General features: G+C 43.6%; 1 protein-coding gene across 1 annotated transcript in view; it reads right to left on the bottom strand.

The window, feature by feature from the left end:
- The window catches only part of LOC126090121 (calcium release-activated calcium channel protein 1-like), a 556,688-nt gene extending 550,717 nt beyond the window's left edge, over window positions 1–5,971 (bottom strand). The window contains exon 1 of the mRNA XM_049906965.1: window positions 5,794–5,971. The gene's annotated coding sequence lies outside the window, so the exon portion shown is untranslated. The remainder of the gene's footprint in view (window positions 1–5,793) is intronic.
- Between the last annotated feature and the right edge of the window lie 16,320 nt (window positions 5,972–22,291).

Genomic DNA, 22,291 nt, shown 5'->3' with positions numbered 1-22,291 from the left:
AACCACTAAGAGGGTGAAACAGGGGCTGAAATAAGGGGTGAAAAGTTTTATGAAATTATTTCATTTTGAAAGTATTTTCAAAGCAAAATTTATGAAAACTAGTATTCGGCTTTACTGTTAGAAATAAAAAAATGTGTTTCACTGTTTTTGGAAATTCAATCCCTAAGGGGGTGAAATAAGGTATGATAACTTTAACGAAAATATTTCGTTGTGTGAACAGTTTTGTAAAGGTAGATCTATGAAATTTAGTACATCACCTCTCGGGTAGATATAAAGATATACCAGTTAGGGGAAGATTGTTACTATGGAAACATCACCACAAGAACGCAGAAGGTAGGGAAAAAGAGAGAAATATATGAAATGTATTCGCAGTTGCGAATACGAACAACCATCAGATGTATAAGGGAATGACGACAGTAAAAATTCCGTGCCGGATCGGGACTCGAACCCGGATTTACCGCTTTACGCCAGCTATCCGTGCACGATTCACGGCGGCACCCAAACTTCCATACTGCGTCACAACTTGTACTCGAGAGGAAATTTTAATTGAAAGTCACTGCCTAGAATCGGCGGATAAATACGATACTGAAGTGCCTGTGGTGTTAAGAAGAACGATGCAACGTTCCTTCAGCGGGGGTGGCCGAGCGGTTCTAGGCGCTACAGTTTGGAACCGCGCGACCGCTACGGTCGCAGTTCAGAATCCTGCCTCGGGCATGGATGTGTGTGATGTCCTTAGGTTAGTTAGCTTGAAGTAGTTCGAAGTTCTAGGGGATTGATGACCTAAGATGTTAAGTCCCATAGTGCTCAGAGCCATTTGAACCATTTTGCTAAAACGAGCTCAACTTGCAAATGGATTTCCACAAGAAACTTATGATGGGCGATGAAACTAGTATTGACTTAAATGGCTCTGCCAATAAACTCTGCCGCACTTGGGCCGCGGAACCACTAGAAATTATCCACGAAAGACCTCTCGAAGAGTTACGTGTTACAGTATCGTGTGATATAACGTTGCATCGTGTGTCTGGCCGTTTATATTTTACATATCAGAAGGTATGACTGCCACTGTGGATGGTGAATGTTGTATTGTATCTAGAAACGACGGAGAGGCTCCGCAGCAGCCGTAGTGGTCCACAACCCCACGACGACTACCGCAGTCCTCTTCACCCCTCCGTCTCCCCACACCGAACCACTCTTTCAAGGTTATTGTGCCGTTCGGCCCACGGTGGAGCCCCCCCCCCCCCCCCCTCCTGCCGGAACGTCTCACACTAGACGAACCCCTATGTCCGCGTGGTAGAGAAGGTAGCTGAGGCGGAATAAAGGGAACCAGCCCGCATTCGCCGAGGCAGAAGGAAAACCGCCTCAAAACCATCCACAGACTGGCCGGCTCACCTGGACCTCGACACAAGTAGGGGACCAGGCGCTCCTTCTCAATCCGGAAAGCCGTGGGTTAGACCGCACTGATAACTGGGCGGGCCATGGTGAACGTTCCTAAAACCATTATTGGCTATGGAAAACAATGAGATGTTGTTTCAGCGTGACGGTGCAAACTGCCATACCACTGGACAGAACATGGCACTTCTTCAAGAGATGTTTCCTTATTGGGCCATGTCTCGTGAAACATTAGCCGGCCACAGAGATCGCCAGATATCTCGGCCCCTCTTTTCTTCTTTGGAGTTTTCTCGAAGACAAAGTCTGCAGGAGTAATCCATCAACACTTGCTGTCCTCAAAGCCAACATTAACATGGTAATCCGTGAACTTTCGCGTAAAACTTTGTAGAAGATCATACAATATGTTGTGCTACGCATTCGCTACTGCCAAAACGTGAATGGTGGACATACGCCTAATGTCGTTTTTCACAATACATGTTGTGCTATACGCTATGGTCTCAACAACTGAACTGTCAAAGCATTCGCCTGAAATGATTTAAGGAAACAGTGGAAAACGTATACAGCATTGAACCCATCTCCTCCCGAATACGAGTTCATGTGCCACCTTGCGTGACTTACACTCAGGTGACACACATCATGGGATGCGTCCTCCTTTTCGCCGGGCGTGGTGCAGCAGCTCCCCTGTCGAAATATTGAGCCATGCTTCTTCTATAGCCGTGCGTAACTGCGAAAGTGTTGCTAATGTAGGAATTTTGTGCACGAACTGACCTCTTGATTATGTCCCATAAATCTCCGATGAGATTCATGTCAGGCGATCTTGGTGATCAAATAATTCGCTCGAACTGTACAGAATGTTCTTCAAACCATTCACGAACAACTGTGGTCTGATCACATGCCGCATTCCATTGTTGTCTGCATGCGTTAAGTTCATCAATGGCTGCAAATGGACTCCAAGTAGGCCGGCCGTTGTGGCCGACTGGTTATAGGAGCTTCAGTTCGGAACCGCGTTGCTGCTACGGTCGCAGGTTCGAATCCTGCCTCGGGCATGGATGTGTGTGATGTCCTTAGGTTAGTTAAGTTTAAGCAGTCTAGAGGACTGATGATCTCAGTTGTTAAGTCCCATAGTGCTTAACTATTTGAACCTTTTTTTTTTACTCCAAGTAGCGGAAAACATCTATTTCCGCTCAATGATCGGTTCACCGATGTTCAACGGGTGGCCAAATCATTCGCTCGAATTATTCGGAATGTTCTTCAATCCAATCACAAACAATTGTGGCCCAGTGATTCAAATGGCTCTGAGCACTATGGGACTTAACTTCTAAGGTCATCAGTCCCTTAGAACTTAGAACTACTTAAACCTAACTAACCTAAGGACATCACACACATCCATGCCCGAGGCAGGATTCGAACCTGCGACCGTAACGGTCGCGCGGTTCCAGACTGTAGCGCCTAGAAGCGCTCGGCCACCACGGCCGGTGTGGACCAGTGAATGGCGCATTGTCAACCATAAACATCACATCATTATTTTGAAACATGAAGTCTTTGAATGGCTGCAGATGGTGTCCAATTAGCCGAACATAATTATTTCCAGAACGATCGGTTCAGCTGGACCAGAGAACCCAGTCGATTCATGTAAACACAGCACACACCATTATGAAGACACCCTCAGCTTGCATAGTGACAACTTGGGTCCATGGCTTCGTTGGGTCTGCACCACACTCGAACCCTACCGTGAGCTCTTACCAACTGAAATCTGGACTCATCTGACCAGGCCATCGTTTTCCACTTGTCTAGGATCCAACCGATATGGTCATGAGCCCAGGTGAGGCGCTACAGGCGATGTCGTGCTATTAGCACCTACTTGGCGTCGGTCATCTGCTACCGTACGTAGCAGATTTCACTGCACTGTCCTAACGGATATGTTCGTAGAACATCCCACAATCATTTCTTGCGGTTGTTTCGCACAGTGTTACGTGTATTAGCACTGACAACTTTACGCGAACGTCGCTGCTCTTTGTCGTTAATTGAAGGCAGTCGGCCACTGTATTGTCGGTGGTGAGAGGTAATGTCTGAAATTTGTTGTCCTCGGCATACTTTTGACATTGTTAATAGCGGAATACTGAATACCCTAACGATTTTCGAAATGGAATGTCCCATGCGCCCAGCTGCTTCTGTGTTCAAAGTCTGTTAATTCCCGTCGTGCGCCCATAATCACGTCGGAAACCTTTCCACACGAATTACCTCAGTACAAATGACTGCTCTGCCTATGCATTGCCCTTTTGTACCATGTGTACGTAATACTACCGCCATCTGTATACGTGCATATCGCTCTCCCATGACTCTTGTCACCTCAGTTATGTAATTAAAACTTTGGACTAAATCTTTGAGTGGGATGGCGTATGATTTGAGATGTTACAAGTGATTTTTTTCTCCACATCATAGCCTTTCTGTATGTTCGAGGATCTAATTACAAACTCGTCCGCCATGGTAAATAACAATTTTTAGATTTCACGTCTAGGATAATTAATCACTCTTCAACAGTGTACAAAGGGGTAAATACAAGACGCAGTCATTTTCCCGCGCTTTTCTATTCTTTTTGTGTATGTTTCAGAAATGAAAATGTCTGCAGGAAATAGATACATCTACTGCGGGGCTTCTCGATTCGTATAGCTAATAAGACGTTGACTTTCTGTTCGGCATAACAATTAATTTAGAGATTCCAATTTGTCACCGAGGATAACGGGAATTCATTCAACAGAAGGTTCCACCGCAGCGCATCGACAGCGGGAATGTTCTCCAGCACAGTGCGTGCATAGTCAGAGCCATCTGCAGCTATCACAAGCCACACATACTTAGCGCTGTTAGATGTTGCTTTCCTTAGGAAAACGCTACGTTAAACAGCAGCGCCACGCTGCTACACCTTTCAAAACAGAGAGGCTATTTATAAGCACGAAAACGTTCTCCCTTCCCAGTCGCAGAGAGAGAGAGAGAGAGAGAGAGAGAGAGAGAGAGAGAGAGAGAGAGAGAGAGGGAGAGGGAGAGGGAGGGAGAGAGAGGGAGGGAGTATACGTTTCTGGAATCGCACTTCTCTCGATTGATCACTTGTGATCTACTAGTGGAAACATGTGTAACGCCATAAGAGTCGGAAAAGGACAGTTCTTGCCCCTCTTACGTATATATGAGCGGGTATCAGGCAGAGACGAAAAAATTAATTTTTAATTCAACCATAACCATATACACGTTTACCTGTTGTTGATTTGTAGCGTGCGTGGAAGATCATGTTTTAGGAAAAAGTGGGCAATGGGTTTTTGAAAGGAACAAAACACAAAAAATACAGTCACCATACATTTCGATCAGAATTTTTGCGTTGCGTTTCGGTACATGAAACCTTGTCCTAATACACACTTATCGAGCAAGATTAACATTTTTGTCGGTGTAATTACGTCAGAATTTTAGTGACGATACCAATGTAAATTACTGTTTATCGTGAAAACTTCAAGTAGTGTTACGTATTGTTTTCTATCGAAATTTTAGACAGTAGCAGAAATAAACAGAAACTTGACTTCCGATTCAGTATACAAGGAAATACTCTGAAAATCTTGCCCTGATGATAAATACATGTTTATAATAAAAGCCTGTCAATTAGCGGCAGTAAAGAGACGTACTTGAAAACATTTGCATTAAATGTGACGACAATAAATTGCGGTGGTGTTTACAGATGCGGCTTGTATAGTAGCTAAACGGTTCATTACTGTTGTCGCAAGAAACATCCCTAAATATCTTTTTAAGAAGAATATTTTATGTAGTTTGATTATTACAAAGAAGAAGACATAACCTACATTAATTGTACACAGCCACGGTCTCACCATGTCAGTTTTAGAAAAAATAGAATATTTTATGTATTCGCACAGGTAGTATTCATGATTGCACCCAAAATCTTCAATGAGGTTTGGATTTATCAGTCACGAGGTGAGTCCCAATCTCAGGTGTCTTCTAGTGGCAATGTTGGTTTTAATATCAAGTTTACTCTCATAGACGCACAGTTCACTAGTGTGGACACGTTACACGCAGGAGACAAAACTTCAGTTAGAATTATGTTGCAACTCTGAGTGCCGAGCAGACGAACTGGAACATTAAAGATTGAGAGGACCACTCCAAATGCATCGTGAGCTGTTGCTTACTATGACTTGTATTAATGTGACTGCATTAGTATTTGACAAGTGAAATACGAATGCTGCAAAAACACTAAGCGTATAAGATTTCAGGAGATATAAAACAGCTGCACATTTTGACCACATCGTTTAATCTTAAAATTAGAGCAAGCCTCGCGCCATTGTTTGGGGAACAATGTGGCAGTGACAGCATGTGATGGGGAGTGAGAGAGCATCTGGCACCATTACTGACCTGCGCGCGGGGAGTCCAGGGGGCGCTCATGTGTGGTCACAGCACAGCGGAACAGAACACGAAACGACGCGAATAAAAAGCACACGGCACTGTGCGGCACGGCAGCGCACTACGCGAGATACTCGCAGGCTTACTGTGAACGGCGACGCGGGCACGGAACAACTGAGCGGCGGGCACACGTCCCAGCTGGTCGCGGCTCTGCCCCTCCGATTCCTCCCCCCCCCCTCCCCCTTACAAGCGTCCGCTGCGCACGCCCACCACAACACACCACAGCACGGCACGCGAAGCGCTCGACCCGCCGCGGTCTCTGCAGTTCCTGCAATCGCCTATCGAGATTGAGGAACGAAAACTAGGGCGCCGTCTCCTCTCGGCCTCAACACGACCCGCGCATTCCTCCCACTCGTCTGCAGGTGAACGTCACGCAGTGGCGTTCACTGGGGTAAGGCAATCGGGGCGCGTGCCCTTGGCGCTGTTCTCGGGAGAGCGCTCAGTTCTGTCACTCTCTCTCTCTCTCTCTCTCTCTCTCTCTCTCTCTCTCTGTTCGTTTAGTCGGTTCCGACTCTTCCGTGACCCTCTAACCTCCCCCTCACTTATCGACCTTAATGACAGTGAAAAATTAAACAGCGTGTACCTAATGGAAATTTGGGAAAAGCAATCGTCACCGAAGTTAATCTACATCTACATTTATACTCCGCAAGCCACCCAACGGTGTGTGGCGGAGGGCACTTTACGTGCCACTGTCATTACCTCCCTTTTCTGTTCCAGTCGCGTATGGTTCGCGGGAAGAACGACTGTCTGAAAGCCTCCGTGCGCGCTCTAATCTCTCTAATTTTACATTCGTGATCTCCGCGGGAGGTATAAGTAGGGGGAAGCAATATATTCGATACCTCATCCAGAAACGCACCCTCTCGAAACCTGGCGAGCAAGCTACACCGCGATGCAGAGCGCCTCTCTTGCAGTCTGCCACTTGAGTTTGCTAAACATCTCCGTAACGCTATCACGGTTACCAAATAACCCTGTGACGAAACGCGCCGCTCTTCTTTGGATCTTCTCTATCTCCTCTGTCAACCCGACATGGTGCGGATCCCACACTGATGAGCAATACTCTAGTATAGGTCGAACGAGTGTTTTGTGAGCCACCTCCTTTGTTGATGGACTACATTTTCTGAGGACTCTCCCAATGAATCTCAACCTGGCTCCCGCCCTACCAACAATTAATTTCATATGATCATTCCACTTCAAATCGTTCCGTACGCATACTCCCAGATATTTTACAGAAGTAACTGCTACCAGTGTTTGTTCCACTATCATATAATCATACAATAAAGGATCCTTCTTTCTATGTATTCGCAATACATTACATTTGTCTATGTTAAGGGTCAGTTGCCACTCCCTGCACCAAGTGCCTATCCGCTGCAGATCTTCCTGCATTTCGCTACAATTTTCTAATGCTGCAACTTCGCTGTACACTACAGCATCATCCGCGAAAAGCCGCATGGAACTTCCGACACTATCTACTAGGTCATTTATATATATTGTGAAAAGCAATGGTCCCATAACACTCCCCTGTGGCACGCCAGAGGTTACTTTAACGTCTGTAGACGTCTCTCCATTGATAACAACATGCTGTGTTCTGTTTGCTAAAAACTCTTCAATCCAGCCACACAGCTGGTCTGATATTCCGTAGGCTCTTACTTTGTTTATCAGGTGACAGAGCGGAACTGTATCGAACGCCTTCCGGAAGTCAAGGAAAATAGCATCTACCTGGGAGCCTAGGTCTAATATTTTCTGGGTCTCATGAACAAATAAAGCGAGTTGGGTCTCACACGATCACTGTTTCCGGAATCAATGTTGATTCCTACAGAGCAGATTCTGGGTTTCCAAAAACGACATGATACGCGAGCAAAAAACATGTTCTAAAATTCTACAACAGATCGGCGTCAGAGATATAGGTCTATAGTTTTGTGCATCTGTTCGGCCTTCTTGAAGACTAGGACTACCTGTGCTCTTTTCCAATCATTTGGAACCTTCCGTTCCTCTAGAGACCTGCGGTACACGGCTGTTAGAAGGGGGGCAAGTTCTTTCACGTACTCTGTGTAGAATCGAATTGGTATCTCGTCAGGTCCAGTGGACTTTCCTCTGTTGAGTGATTCCAGTTGCTTTTCTGTCGGCAATGAGGGAGGAAAGGGTTACATCTAAATGAAAGGAAAAATGCAAATGAAATTGGTGGAAATTAATTTTGAAAAGGGGTAAAGTTAATAAAGAAAGTAAATGTGCGGTCGTTACGTTAACAATTAGTTGGAGTTAATTAGATATATGAGATTTGGGGAAAATTACGGTCGCCAGTCGCCTGGACAACTACTATAATAACTGAAAATGAAAGATTAATGCACACATATTTAGCACTAAAAGCGTGGCAACTGAAGGTTCTCATGTATTGTGTGAAAACTAAATGTTTGTCAGAAGTAATAAATTTCGCTACACTCTGACTTAATTTAGCAAAAGAATGAATAAGACCGGAAAATTTAAAGTTAATTTAGTGACTAAAAATAATAGTGAACTTTGTTTCTGAAGCACTACGAAATTCAATAAAATAAGGCCAGTCTTGGGCTACCTCAACAATCATTTCAAAAGCTACTTGAATCTACGCAATTTATAAATAAGAGATTTAACTTTGAACTTGAATTAAATGATTCTGAACATTGAACAATTGTGAAATTTAGTACGTACCAAGCTGAGCTGCAGTCACAGGTAAGCTAAAATATGGTAACAAAACTCGCACTCTTAATTTCTGCTTGTGTAATCTGAATATTGTGGCCAGCTATGAATACTTTAACTGAACTTTGAAATTAAAGCAGTGAAATGGAATGATATTACTTTAATGCTGGCGTATGAATTTCAACGACACTTGGGTTCATTCCAGAAAAGGAAGGGACCCTGCTTGGTAATGCAATTGGGACAATGAGCAACAAAGGTTCATGCTAAGATGCTGTATTTTTTTTTTTTTTTTTGATGCAACAGTTTGAAAAGTTGAGGTCTGCCATACAGTTCTAAAACATTACGTGCTTTTAATCTACCTTGTTGGTTGATTGCAGGTTTGCAGTCGTCGATCGGGGAGGTGGCGACAGTCACTCATTGTTGGCCGTCGCTGTTGCAGAAGCTGGATTTTGGCGCGCCTTCTTCTCGACACGGTCACCATTCGAAAAGGGCTCTTGATGTGCGCAGGCTAATGCTTCCCGTCCGCAACATCGTGTCAGAAACTATCATAGCAAGTTGAGAGTAATTACATGCTGCCAAACCCCGAAAGCGCGGCAACTCGCAGGAGGGTCATACAACACACCTGCTCCACCGCCCTACTCCAGCCAGACTCTGCTCTGCCCGCGCTCCACGCGGCAGAGTTAACACTACCAAAGATCCTCAACACTTTTGTTCTCCACACGACCTATCGATATAATCGTTCGATAGCATAGTTTTCCTTAGGCAAGACCCAGCGTAAAAATACAAATAATATTTACAAAACAAACCAAGTATACATCGACATAAATGCATATATATATATATATATATATATATATATATATATATATATAGTAAAACAATTACAATATATAAAGACACAGAAATGTCATATCTTGAGGTAACAAAATAAGGAAAAAATTTTATAGTACAATAGATGGAAATAGGAGGATATGCATTTCCAGCGTTACAACCCCATGAACCAAATCACGCCACTTTTTCCTGTCTTGCACTTTCTCCCATAGACCTTCCAGTTTGAAACACATTGCTGCTGTGATGCCATCGATCCATATCATCCGCTGACGTCCTCTTCTTCTAGTTCCTTCAATCTTCCACAGCATTAATGTTTTTTTCCAGCGAGGCATGCCTTCGCATTGTGTGTCCAAAGTAGGTCAGCTTTTGTTTTTACATTAGACCTTCCAGGGAGGAATCTGGTTTTATTTGCTCCAATATTGATCTGTTGGTTCTCTTTGCAGTCCATGGAACTCTAAGAAATTTCCTCCAACACCACAATTCGAAGGAGTCAATTCTTCGCCGTTCAGCCTTTCTAATGGTCCAGGTCTCACATCCATACATCACAATTGGAAAGTCCATAGCCCCCACAATACGGATCTTTGTTGCTAGTGCTATATCTCTGGACCTTATAACCTGGTCAAGGTTTGACATCGCCTGTCTACCGAGCAACAGGCGTCTCCGGATTTCATGACTGCAGTCGCCATCAGTAGAGATCTGGGAACCGAGATAACTGAATGTGGTCACTACCTCCATGGTTTCTCCGGATCTGGGAACCGAGATAACTGAATGTGGTCACTACCTCCATGGTTTCTCCATGATTTCTCCTCATTGGTAGGCGTAGTTGCCATAATTTTCGTTTTCTTCACATTCAGCCTAAGACCGGCCTTTTCACTTTCGTCTTTCACCTTCAGCAAGAATGTTCTCAATTCTTCTTCACTTTCTGCCAACAGGATCGTATCATCCGCGTATCTGAGGTTGTTTACATTTATTCCAGCTATTTTAATTCCTGTTTCTCCTTCATCTAGCCTCGCATTCCTCATAACATGTTCTGCATACAGATTGAATAAGTACGGTGACAGTATTCAGCCTTGCCGGGGGAAAGTAATAAGGAGGGACAGAAGGAGGGGAGAAGAAGAGGGTCGGAGAGTGGTGGGGACGAAATAGCAGACGAAACACGAAGAAGTACAATAAAATAACGGAAAGTATTGGAGGACAGTAAAGTTGGAAGTGGGTGGAAATGTGTGAAACGGAATCATGAGGAGGTTCGGAAAGGACACTGAGGAGTATCGACGACAATTGACAGATATGTACCAAATAAATTGTTACGTGGCTATAATTTCGCACCTTACAAGCATTCATCCACATACTTTGCCGTGAACAACACCCACAGTTAGATATAATTTGATAGATTGTACATCGTATATATGAGTATTTAAAGGAGACTGACATTGTCACGTACGCCTTGTAAATAATTGTTAACGCTTATTGCATGAAAGTTGACGGAGTGTCTTCATAAAAACGGCGTAATGAATGATTGCCTGTACCTGTAGAGGTTGGAAAGCCAGTGGAGATGAAACGGCAGGCAGAACTCAAGCTCTGGGTGGAAGGCCCGCACAGGTGTTGGTTCTGCTTAAACACAGGAAGTAGTTAGACGGACGTTGTGGCACCTGAGCTCTGGAGCACAATACAGTGACGGCCGGCCGCAATTGTAGTAGGACCGGAAGGATAACCGGATAATACTTCCAGATTCAGCAAATCTTAGACGCAGGTGAGAGGAACGAAGAAGTGACACCTTGGAAATCACACAGGCTGGGTTATTTCCGCGGATTTTTACTCAGAAGCTTACCATTGTACGAGTATAGGTATTTCCTCGCAAACTTTCCGCGCTGGACGACAAAAGACTAAAATATGGTTGGTCGGCGTTCGGAAGAATCTGTAGAGAGGGAGAATATTCCGTGGTTTTGGAAATATGATTTGTTTTCTGAATTACGATGGTGGGGAGCTGAGCCTTTCTGGGAGGCCAGCGGTGCAGAAACAAGGTCTTCCGCTGTGAGCGCCTGTGTGTGACGGTAGCTCGATATCAGCTTTGTTGGTACAGACGGACTTGCTGTCTTTGCTCTCAGGAGAGTTTATAGTTACAACAGTTAGGCACTGTACTGTTCCGAACCTATACGATTCTGGACTTCACCTCCGGGTTGGAAGTCGTCGTTGAGTACGCAGCTAGCTTCAGTAATTGAGAGCACTTCCTCTGCCTACACTTACGTTGAGATGTATCTGAACTCCGTCCTTGTGGCTGGGATTCGCGTTTCTCGTCTGTAGAACACAGAGAGTAAAAGACAGTATTAGAGAATGTTAGTCAGAGGACCGCCTTCTGCCGTCCTAGTGTTTGAAAGAGTTTATTTGTGGCTGGACTTCTTCCATCGTCGCAAACGAGTACGAGAACCATCACTTCGACGCAGCGGACGCAGTACGTAAGGTCATATCGCAAACTGCTTCGGCTTATTAGGGCCATAAAAGCTAAACAGCTGTGATCACGTTAGTTTATTTCCACTGAGGTTCCACACCACCGTAGATCTTCTTTGAAAGTAGTGTCTTCTAGTGTTTGGTACTTAGATGATGGTAGTCATTTCGCGTTATTGATATTAGACCGCGCAGTCATAATAAGGGGCAGAGTTGGGCAATTGATTAGTAATATTACTTAGGAAATGTAAACTTTGTAATAGAAAGGTTTTGTTTAATCTACAATTAATATATAAGCAGGAACAACGTTTATCATTTATTAGGATTATTTGCCTTCATCATTCATTTATGTTTAGATTGTAATTTATAGACTTAGATCTGCTTCAGGGGGTAGTCAGACAGGGCCAAATCTTCATCTTAGCGTTTATTATTCTCCGTTGCGCACATTCATTTTGCACCCGCCTGGAGTAGCACCTTGTAAATTTAATAAGAGATGGTACTGATCCCCCAAAGTACAGAAAACAAAAAATTTAAAGGAACACAAAATCCCCAGGTTGGCTAAGTTTTACAGAAGTTCGACATTTAGCGTGAACTTCAGTACGAGACGCTTTTACTAGTTTCTACAACCAAAGGTTGTATCGAAATCTGGCAGGAAACCCAAAGAGCTTCTGGTCGTATGTAAAGTACACAAGTGGTGAGACACAATCAATACCTTCACTGCGCGGTAACAGTTGTGATGTTATTGATGACAACGACACTAAAGTAGAGTTACTATTCATGGTTTTTCGAAATTCCTTCACAGAAGAAAACAAATAAATGGAATTCGAATCAAGAACAACTGCCAATATGAATAACTTCGAAGTAGATATCCTTGGTGTAGCGGAACAGTTTAAGAAACGCAAGGCTTATGGTCCAGATTGTATGCCAGTCTTCCTTTCAGAGTATACTGATACAACAGCACCATAATTAGCAATAATACACAACCGCTCGCTCTACGAAAGATCCGTACCCAAAGACTGGAAAGTTGCACAGGTCATACCAATATTCAAGAAAGGCAGTGGGAGTAATCCGCTGGATTACAGACCCATATCACTAATGTCGATTTGCAGTAAGATTTTGGAACCTATACTGTGGTCGAACATTATGCATTACCACGAAGAGAACAGTGTATTGACACATAGTCAACAGGGATTTAGAAAACTTGTGAAACTAGGTCCTTACCCGCATGAAGTTGTCAGTGATATCGATAATAGACTTCAAAATGATTTCGTATGTCTAGATTTCCAGAAGGTTTTTGGCACAGTTACTCACAAGCGAGTTGTTATCAAATTTCGTGCACATGGAATATCATCTCAGTTATGCAACTGGATTCGTGATTTCCTGAAAGAGGCGTTACAGTCCGGAAAGACATCGAGTAAAAAGGAAGTGATTACTAGCATTCCCGAAGGTCGTGTTATAGGCACTCTGTTGCAGGTGATGCCGTCGTTTATCGTCTAGTTAAGTCATCAGAAGATCAAAACCAGTTGCAAAAAATGGTTCAAATGGCTCTGAGCACTATGGGACTCAACTGCTGAGGTCATTAGTCCCCTAGAACTTAGAACTAGTTAAACCTAACTAACCTAAGGACATCACAAACATCCATGCCCGAGGCAGGATTCGAACCTGCGACCGTAGCGGTCTTGCGGTTCCAGACTGCAGCGCCTTTAACCGCACGGCCACTTCGGCCGGCACCAGTTGCAAAACGATTTAGAAAAGATAAATGTATGGTGCGAAAATTCGTAAATTCACTCTAAATAATGAAAGGTGTGAGGACAACCACATGAGTGCTAAAAGGAATCTGTTAAATTTCGGTTATACAATAAGTCAGTCAAACCTAAAGGCCGTAAATGCAACTAAATACCTAGGAATTACAACTAAGAGCAACCAAAAATTGAAAGAGCACACAGAAAATATTGTGAGGGAGGATAACCAAATACTGCATTTAATTTGCAGAACACTTAGAAGATGCAACGGATTTACTAAAGAGACTGCCTACACTGCGCTTGTCCGTCATCTTTTGGAGTACTGCTGCACGATTTGGGAACCTTACTCGATAGAATTAACGGAGTACATCGAGAAAGTTAAAAAAAGAGCAGCAGTTTTGTACTACCGAGAAACAGTGGAGAGAGTGTCATGGACATGATACAGGATTGAGGAGGACATCATTAAAACAAAAGGCGTTTCAATCAGCAACTTCCTACACCGAATGCGATTTTGTTGACGCCGACCTACAACTGAGAAATGATCATCGCAATAAAATGAGGGAAATCAGAGCTCAAACAGAAAGATATAGGTGTTCGTTTTCCGCACTCTGTTCGAGAGTGAAATAACAAAGACTTATTGTGAAGGTGGTTCGATGGACCCTCTGCCAGGCACTTAATTGTGATTTACAGAATAGGCATGTAGATGTAGGTGAAATGGGAAATTGGTGGTGATATATAAGACGGAATCATGAGGAGATTCGGAAAGGACAGTATGAGCAATACTTCCGTAAGGAAGTATGTAGCAATTATCGTGACGTAAATGCCAAAAGTACAGTTAGAAGGCTGCATGGGAATATTTTAATATCAAGAATGGCGAACTTTGTACAGAAAGTGGAAGAAGAAAGTGGTTTTAGAAAAGGCAGGTCATGTGTAGATAACATCTTTACCCCAAGACGGATCATGGAGAAGAGACTCGAAAGGAATCTAAGCAGTCATTTGGTTTTCATAGATCTTGCGAAAGCATATGACACAGATCCACTAAAGTTATTGTTCGAGGTGTTGTGGTCAGGGGAACTGACAAAATTGTATTTAAGAAGCAGCATAAACTTCTACAAGCCAGCAGAACGTGTCACCAAAGTAGAGAAAGAAATTTCTAGAGGGAGCTTCAGTATAATTAATGGACTGAAGCAAGGATGCAGTCTGTCTCCCACACTCTTTAAGATGTACTTGCAGAAGACCCTGAATCAGTGGTGTAGAAAGTGCGTGGACAAGGGCATTGAAATAGGAAACAGTGTATGTACACACTTTTCTATGCCAATGATCAGATCGTTGCTGCAAACGATGAAGAGGATATGTCTTACATGCTCAGGAAGTTGTTGGAATGGTATAAAAAGTGGGGTTTGAAAATTAATTTTGAGAAGACGGAATATCTATGTTGCGGAGAAGAGAGAAGTAACCTGGGAATTGATGCACATCTTATTAAGTGTGTAAAGAGTCAAGTAGCTGGGTAGTATACCATCACGTGATGCAAGATGTAACAGAGATATCCAGCAACGGATCAGGTAGAGAAGGGCGACTATCCAAATATTAAACCCTGTACATTGGTCCTCAAAAACGAGCTTAAAGGTAAAAATTCATTTATACAGATCCATCGTAGAACCAATAACAACGTTTGAGAGTGAGTACTGGGAACTCACAGAAATAAATAAAAAAAGACTTAGAGGTTAAGAAACGGACCTCTTGAGAACTTCCTGGTTTGACCACGCACGAAATGAGGAAATAAGAGAAAGGACACAGAGCTATTATAGTATTACGGATGAAGTAGGAGGAAAACAGCGACGATGGTTTGGGCACGAAAGAGAATGGAAGAAGACAGACGACCCTAGAGAGTAATTTCATGGCAACGTTCTGGAAGGAAAAGAAGAGGAAGACTACGGAAAGTGTTGCTAAGAGGTATCCAAGAAGCGATGGAAAAGAGAGGAATGGAAGAGGGCGAGCAAGAATGGCGAGATCGAGGCATTTGGCGACAGAGGTACAGGATGATGCGGCAGCTCTAGGACCCCCGCAACAAGGAAGGAAGACCTACCATTTCCAGGTGCAGATATAGTGCCTCATTTTCAGCTACTGGATAGAGTCGCATGCGTTATCAGTTTTCAGAAGGATTTTGGAATGTGCGCAGTGACCCAAGAAGAACGGTCAGTATCCAGAGATACAACAGGAACCATCATTCGAAACAAAAAATGTAATATACATGGGCTCTAAAATGCAAACCTTAATAACTGTGAGCACTTCTTCATCTCTGACACTGTGAGGCAAATCTCTTCGTCTGCAAGCTCTTTGCTTTCCTTATGTTGGGAGGAGTCAGTATGGACTAAAACAAGAAAAAGTCACCCAGTAAATATGGGCTCTTAAAATGCATACTTTAAGAGCTATGTGAACTGGTTCAGTAGAAGCGACGTGTTCCACAGCAGCGAAGATGAGCACTTGCTCATAATCATTAAAGCAGTTTAGAGTCCATGTTTACCGGATTTTTACCTTGTTTTAGTCTATACTACCACACCTCAAAATATGGAAAGCAAAGAGCATGTAGTAGAAGAGATTTCCTTCACAGTACCGAAGATGAAGACGTGCTCATAGCTCTTGAGGTATGCATTGTGGAGTTTACTAGACTTCTTTGCTTCGAATGATCATTCCTCTCATATTCTTGAATATTGACCATTCCTGCTGGGACACCCTGTATACTGTGTCGAAAAATTATCAAATACCTCGAAGATGACGACATGTTAATAAATAATAAGCATGAATTCAGAAAACATCGTTCTTGTGAAACACAACTAGCTTTTTATTCATACGCAATAATGAGTGCTATCGATAGGTATTGCGTATAAATCCAAGTAAATAAGTAGCATGCGCTGCTTACACTCAGAACAACAAGAATCATTATTTATAATGAAGAGAGAAAGAGTCATATCAAGATATTAAACACATTAGAATGAGATTTTCACTCTGCAGCGGAGTGTGCGCTGATATGAAAACTTCCTGGCAGATTAAAACTGTGTGCCGGACCGAGACTCGAACTCGGGACCTTTGCTTTTCGCGGGTAGGTGCTCTACCATCTGAGCTACCCAAGCACGACTCACGCCCCGGCCTTATTAAACACACTGACGTAGAAAGAGGAGTTGTGCAATATAAGGGAAAGTTGGTAGGTGTGCTTCCACATCTGAAAGATGATGTCTATTCGGATTTCGCGCCAGTTGCATAAGGATAGTGCTAGTAGTGCTACTATGAGGATGTAATTCAGGTTTATCTTAAATACGCTCTGTAACGGTTACCTTTGAGGTTGGACGTAGCGAGTTAGTCAAGAACGCCTTCAAGACGAGGAAGAAACTGTTATCAATAGCTCACGAGGTCGTGTAATAGGGCTACAAGAAGCTCGATCTTTCTTCCACATTATTTCAGAAAGACTTGGCAGGAATGAAGCCACTGCAAATGATGGCTGGCAGTGGTCGCAAGATGACTGGGCTCCGAATGGCCCATGGCACTACCGACAGGCAAGACCTTCGTTTTCGGCGTATGCCTGTGGTGTGTCGTACTGCGACTGAAGCAGCAATTCGAGCAGCAGTTGGCACCACAATGACACAACGAACTGTTTCATATCGATTAATTCAATGATAGCCCGAAGCCAGATGCCCTGTAGCGTTATAAGCCAGGTGCCCTGCAGCATGGATTCTACTGGTCCCAAACCACTGCCGTTTGCGACTTCAGTGATGTTGGTTCAAATGGCTCTGAGCACTATGGGACTCAACTGCTGTGGTCATAAGTCCCCTAGAACTTAGAACTACTTAAACCTAACTAACCTAAGGACAGCACACAACACCCAGCCATCACGAGGCAGAGAAAATCCCTGACCCCGCCGGGAATCGAACCCGGGAACCCGGGCGTGGGAAGCGAGAACGCTACCGCACGACCACGAGATGCGGGCTTCAGTGATGTTAAGAGAGAGCTCATTGTAGGGTGGAGTGGAGATCTGATGTGTTTTCTGATGAAAGCCGGTTCTGCCTGGTACCAGTGATACCTGTGTGTTGGTTAGGAGGAGGCCATGCGAGCGCCTGCGATCACATGTCTTAGACACATTGGGCCTACAACTAGAGTTATGCTCTGTGGTGCGATTTTGCATCTCAGCTGGAGCACTTTCGTGGTTGTCCGTCAGCCCGGTGATTCGAACTGTTGTGCTGCCATTCATGAACAGCATTTCAGGGGGCGTTTTCCAACAAGAAGACGTCCATCCACGTGTCACTGTTGTAACCCAACATGCTCTACAGACTGCCGACGTGTTACCTTAGCGTGCTCGGTCACCAGATATGTCTCTAATCGAGCACGTATGGGGGCATCATCGGACAACAGCTCCAACGTCAACCACAACCACCATTAATTGTCTTTGTAATGACCGACCTAGTGCAACAGGCATGGAACACTACCTCACACAGCAGGCCGTTGTGGCCGAGCGGTTCTAGGCGCTTCAGTCTGGAACCGCATTGCTGCTACGGTCGCAGTTTCGAATCCTGCCTCGGGCATGGATGTGTATGATGTCCTTGGATTAGTTAGGTTTAAGTAATTCTAAGTTCTGGGGGACTGATGACCTCAGATGTTAATTCCCATAGTGCTCAGAGCCATTTGAATCTATCTCACACACGCACATCTGGCACCTATGCGACACAATGCATGCACGTTTGCTGCTTGCTTTCAACATCCTGGCGGTTACACCGATTATTAATGTTCCATCATTTCAATTGTGCAATGGTGCTTTCGCGTTTGTATTAATCTGTTATCTTGCAACATTAATCACTTAAACATGTTACCTAAACAAATGGATTCCCGTAATTTTATTACTCTACATTTATTATTTTTTCGTGTTCTGACTTTTTTCCGTCAGTTTGTATAATTATACTGCACTGCGGCATCCTGTCCGCCTTGGGATTCTCCAACAATGTTGGTTTGGCCTAGTAGTTTCTCTGAATTCCTGAATTGTGAGAATAACAATCCTATAAACTCCGTCTCGGCCAATTCTTAAGTCCTTTACCCTTGGCCTTTCCCTTGTATGTCGGGGCAAAACGTCTTCTTGAAGGACGATGTCGCTGATGCTATTCTTATAGCTTCTACCGACGTTCTAAACTTCGTGAAAGCTCCGGAGTAGCAGTAAGTAGTTAGTTTCTGTTGGACCTTGCGGCGGCGCGGTTCCTTCCGTCCCTTTACGATGGACCTGCACCTACCTGTGAACATTGTCTCAGCAGATCATCAGTAGGGAAGCCGAGCGAAACCTACTGTACTTCGACGTGAACCAGGCTGCAATTAAAGTCACTAATCTACATTTCGGGAGAAAGTTTTCATACGAAATGAAAGGTTGGAAATTTTGTCCTTAATTAATATATTCTGAAACTTAGGTGAATAAGTATCACTGCCAAGCCCGTGCAAGTCTTAACATAGTCACTCACAATCCCTTTCACTCACTTTAGCAAGTTTATGGTGTTGCATTTCCCGAAAACGTAATAGCTGCAAAAATACGTATTGTTTTTGGTTGAGAATCCTCGCCAAATATTAAGTCTGTCGGTACCAAATGCAGTCACAGTTTTTAGCCAGCCACCTGCTCAATATGCCACGCGGAATATAAATGCCTTTTATCGTCACAAAATTCACTTAAAAATTCCGAAATTTCTACACACCCATCGGAATAGTTATTCCGTCGCTTTACAACACTTTTGATGTACAAAACACTGCTAGATCCGGCAACTTATTGTTTCCATCGGAACTACTACTTACACACGTCCGAACTGTTTCATGGCTAGGCTCCCACTCTTCTCTAGAATATCCTCAGTCTTCTCTACTAGCAGAGAGAGGCGGGCGAAGAATATTGCTTTACCATTGGTCAGTTTACTCAACAGGCAATAGCAAAACAACATTCTCCCGAGTCAGTCCGTGCTTTTCATCAATAACCAATCGTAAAATAGTATACCTTACGACTGCACTTTTTACCGACGTAATTATCTAATATGCTGAAGTTTTGCTTATGCATAAAGTTATTAACTATTGTTATTTATAACTGAATTAACTTTCCCTTTACCATAAACTTACTTTACAAATCTATTCTGCAAAAATCCCCTTTGTCCATATCCATACTTCTTCGAAATGTTCCCACACTAAATCCAACTACACAACTCGTTAAACAATTATCTTCATATTAACCTTAAACCACACTCACGCATCATTCATACTGCTAAAACACATTTATAATATTTTACATACACAAAAAACATAATAACACTTTATGAAAATACTAGAACAGTTCATGAACAACATTCTATTACTTTATGCACTCTAGTGGGCACATTAGAAACTCAAATCACAGTCCCCCTATCCAATACTGTCCTCTATCGGCTGATACATAAACTACGTGCGCGTCCAGTCTCGCGTCACCATCTGTCACTGTCCAGCTCTGAGACACATCTCCCACTTAACCGCCTCCAAGGCAGGATCGTTATACGGCGCTACGCCTCAACCTCGAGCTCTTTTACTAAGCCAGTTGACTTTGAGGGCTCGATTCCTCTCGATGAAGTAATAAGGCTTCAGCCTTGCTGCTGCCAGGAATTGCGCCTTGGTGAACACCTCATCAGTCTGGAAGACAAGTCTCGAAATGAGTGTCGTTTAGATCCCAACAGGAACAGTCTGAAGTCTCTCCTCGTCCCTAGTGCTCCACCCGAGTATTTTACGAAGGCATCGTTTCACTGAACCAACCCTTCTCTCCCACTAGCCTCCAAACCACACCGCACGTGGGGCGATGAACTTCCAGGTGATACTTCTTTGGCCGATGTACTGGTGGGTTCGATCAGATGTAAGAATCGTCCAAAGTTTCGAGTTTTCTAAGTTAACTGTCGGAAAGGTCTTACCGTTGTCACTGTAAATTGTACGAGTGTGTGAGTGCCTACACTGCTAACAAATCGTTACATGGCTAATAAGCATTTATCTGCAGCTAGGGTGGTAACGATCTCGCGGACGCGGACAATCCAAAATGGTGATCTATGTTTGACATGTAAAATTCGAACTCCAAGATGGTGTAAGCGAACATGCAATAATAATCAACACCATTGTGAGATTGTGATTTCTTCCCAGGATGAATGGATTTTGCTCTTTTGGAGTCAGTTCAGTCTGAGTGTTAATTCTCGATTTGCAGACGATCTCCTAGCCACAGTAGGCCTCCATGCAATTATGGCAGATTTTTAAATCGTTTGGCAGTGATAGATTCTTCAGTAAGGCTATGATTTCTCGGACGAAGCATTATGTATGTACTGACCTGATCCAATAGATGAGAGCTCCTGTCACTTCCTCTGAAATATAAGGTCCGTCGAAAAGTTTCTGTTGGAGGACGTTGCTGCAGCGTATATGCAACCCTGCGTGACTCGAATGCGCGTATATAAGCGTGCAGTTAGGCGAAATGTCCGGGAAAACTGCAACAAGAGGTGCTGCTGCTTCATGATTAACGCACATCCCCATGTCGTAAAGCAAAAGTTACGCCAATTCAACTGGGAGACACTCGAGCGCCCGCCCTGTAATCCTGATCTCTCTCCATGCGATTATCGTGCCTTTGGTCCCTCAGAAAAGGCCTTCAAGGGTGATGATTGCTCTCGAACGAGGATGTGCAGTGGACGGTTATGGATTTCTTCATGCAGCAGGACGCGATGTTTTATGAGACGGGTATGTTCAACCTGCTGTGTCAGTGGGATAATTTCCTCAATTCTCACGGCGATTTTGCCTGATTAGCCTACGGATTCTAGACTGTATGATCTTCGAACGGAAACTTTTCCATCGGCTTTAATAAATTCAGTCTGGAGATTTCCTCTGTTGGATTGTCTTCTTCGGCAGCGAACAATATATACAGCTGTATGTAAAAGTTTCCAGTGAGAACTAAACTTAGTGGCATCTATTACTGGCTTTATGTTCTGGACAAGCGAAACTTGCGAAAGTTTCTGTGAAGCGCCAAAGAAACTGGTACAGGCATGCGTATTCAAATGTAGAGATATTGTAAGTAGGCTGTTTAGGTTTTTATGTTGGTAACGCCATGTAGCGCTCTATATGAAAATCACTGACTGTGCTGTGTGAAGGCTGTGGTTGGTTTGCATTGTTGGAGTAATATTCACCATTGTAGTGTTGGGCAGTTGGCTGTTAACAGCGCGTAGCGTTGCGCAGTTGGAGGTGAGCCACCAGCAGTGGTGAATGTGGGGAGAGAAATGGCGGAGTTTTGAGAGCAGATGATCTGGACGTGTGTCCATCAGAGACACAGTAAATTTGTAAGACTGGATGTCATGAACTGCTATATATAATGACTTTTGAACACTATTAAGGTAAATACATTGTTTGTTCTCTATCAAAATCTTTCATTTGCTAACTATGCCTATTAGTAGTTAGTGCCTTCAGTAGTTTGAATCTTTTATTTAGCTGGCAGTAGTGGCGCTCGCTGTATTGCAGTAATTCGAGTAACGCAGATTTTTGTGAGGTAAATGATTTGTGAAACGTATAGGTTAATGTTAGTCAGGGCCATTCTTTTGTAGGGATTTTTGAAAGTCAGATTGCGTTGCGCCAAGAATATTGTGTGTCAGTTTAGTGTTGATCAGAATAGGTAAAGAGCGAAATGTCTGAGTACGTTCAGATCTGCTCAGCTGTTTGAAAATCAAATAATGTAAGAGGTTTATCTGCATAGTAATTCATTAATTTTT

The sequence above is a fragment of the Schistocerca cancellata genome, chromosome 1 (genome assembly GCF_023864275.1).
Source record: "Schistocerca cancellata isolate TAMUIC-IGC-003103 chromosome 1, iqSchCanc2.1, whole genome shotgun sequence".
Taxonomy (NCBI): Eukaryota; Metazoa; Arthropoda; class Insecta; order Orthoptera; family Acrididae; genus Schistocerca; species Schistocerca cancellata.
This window is presented reverse-complemented; position numbering and strand designations above follow the sequence as displayed.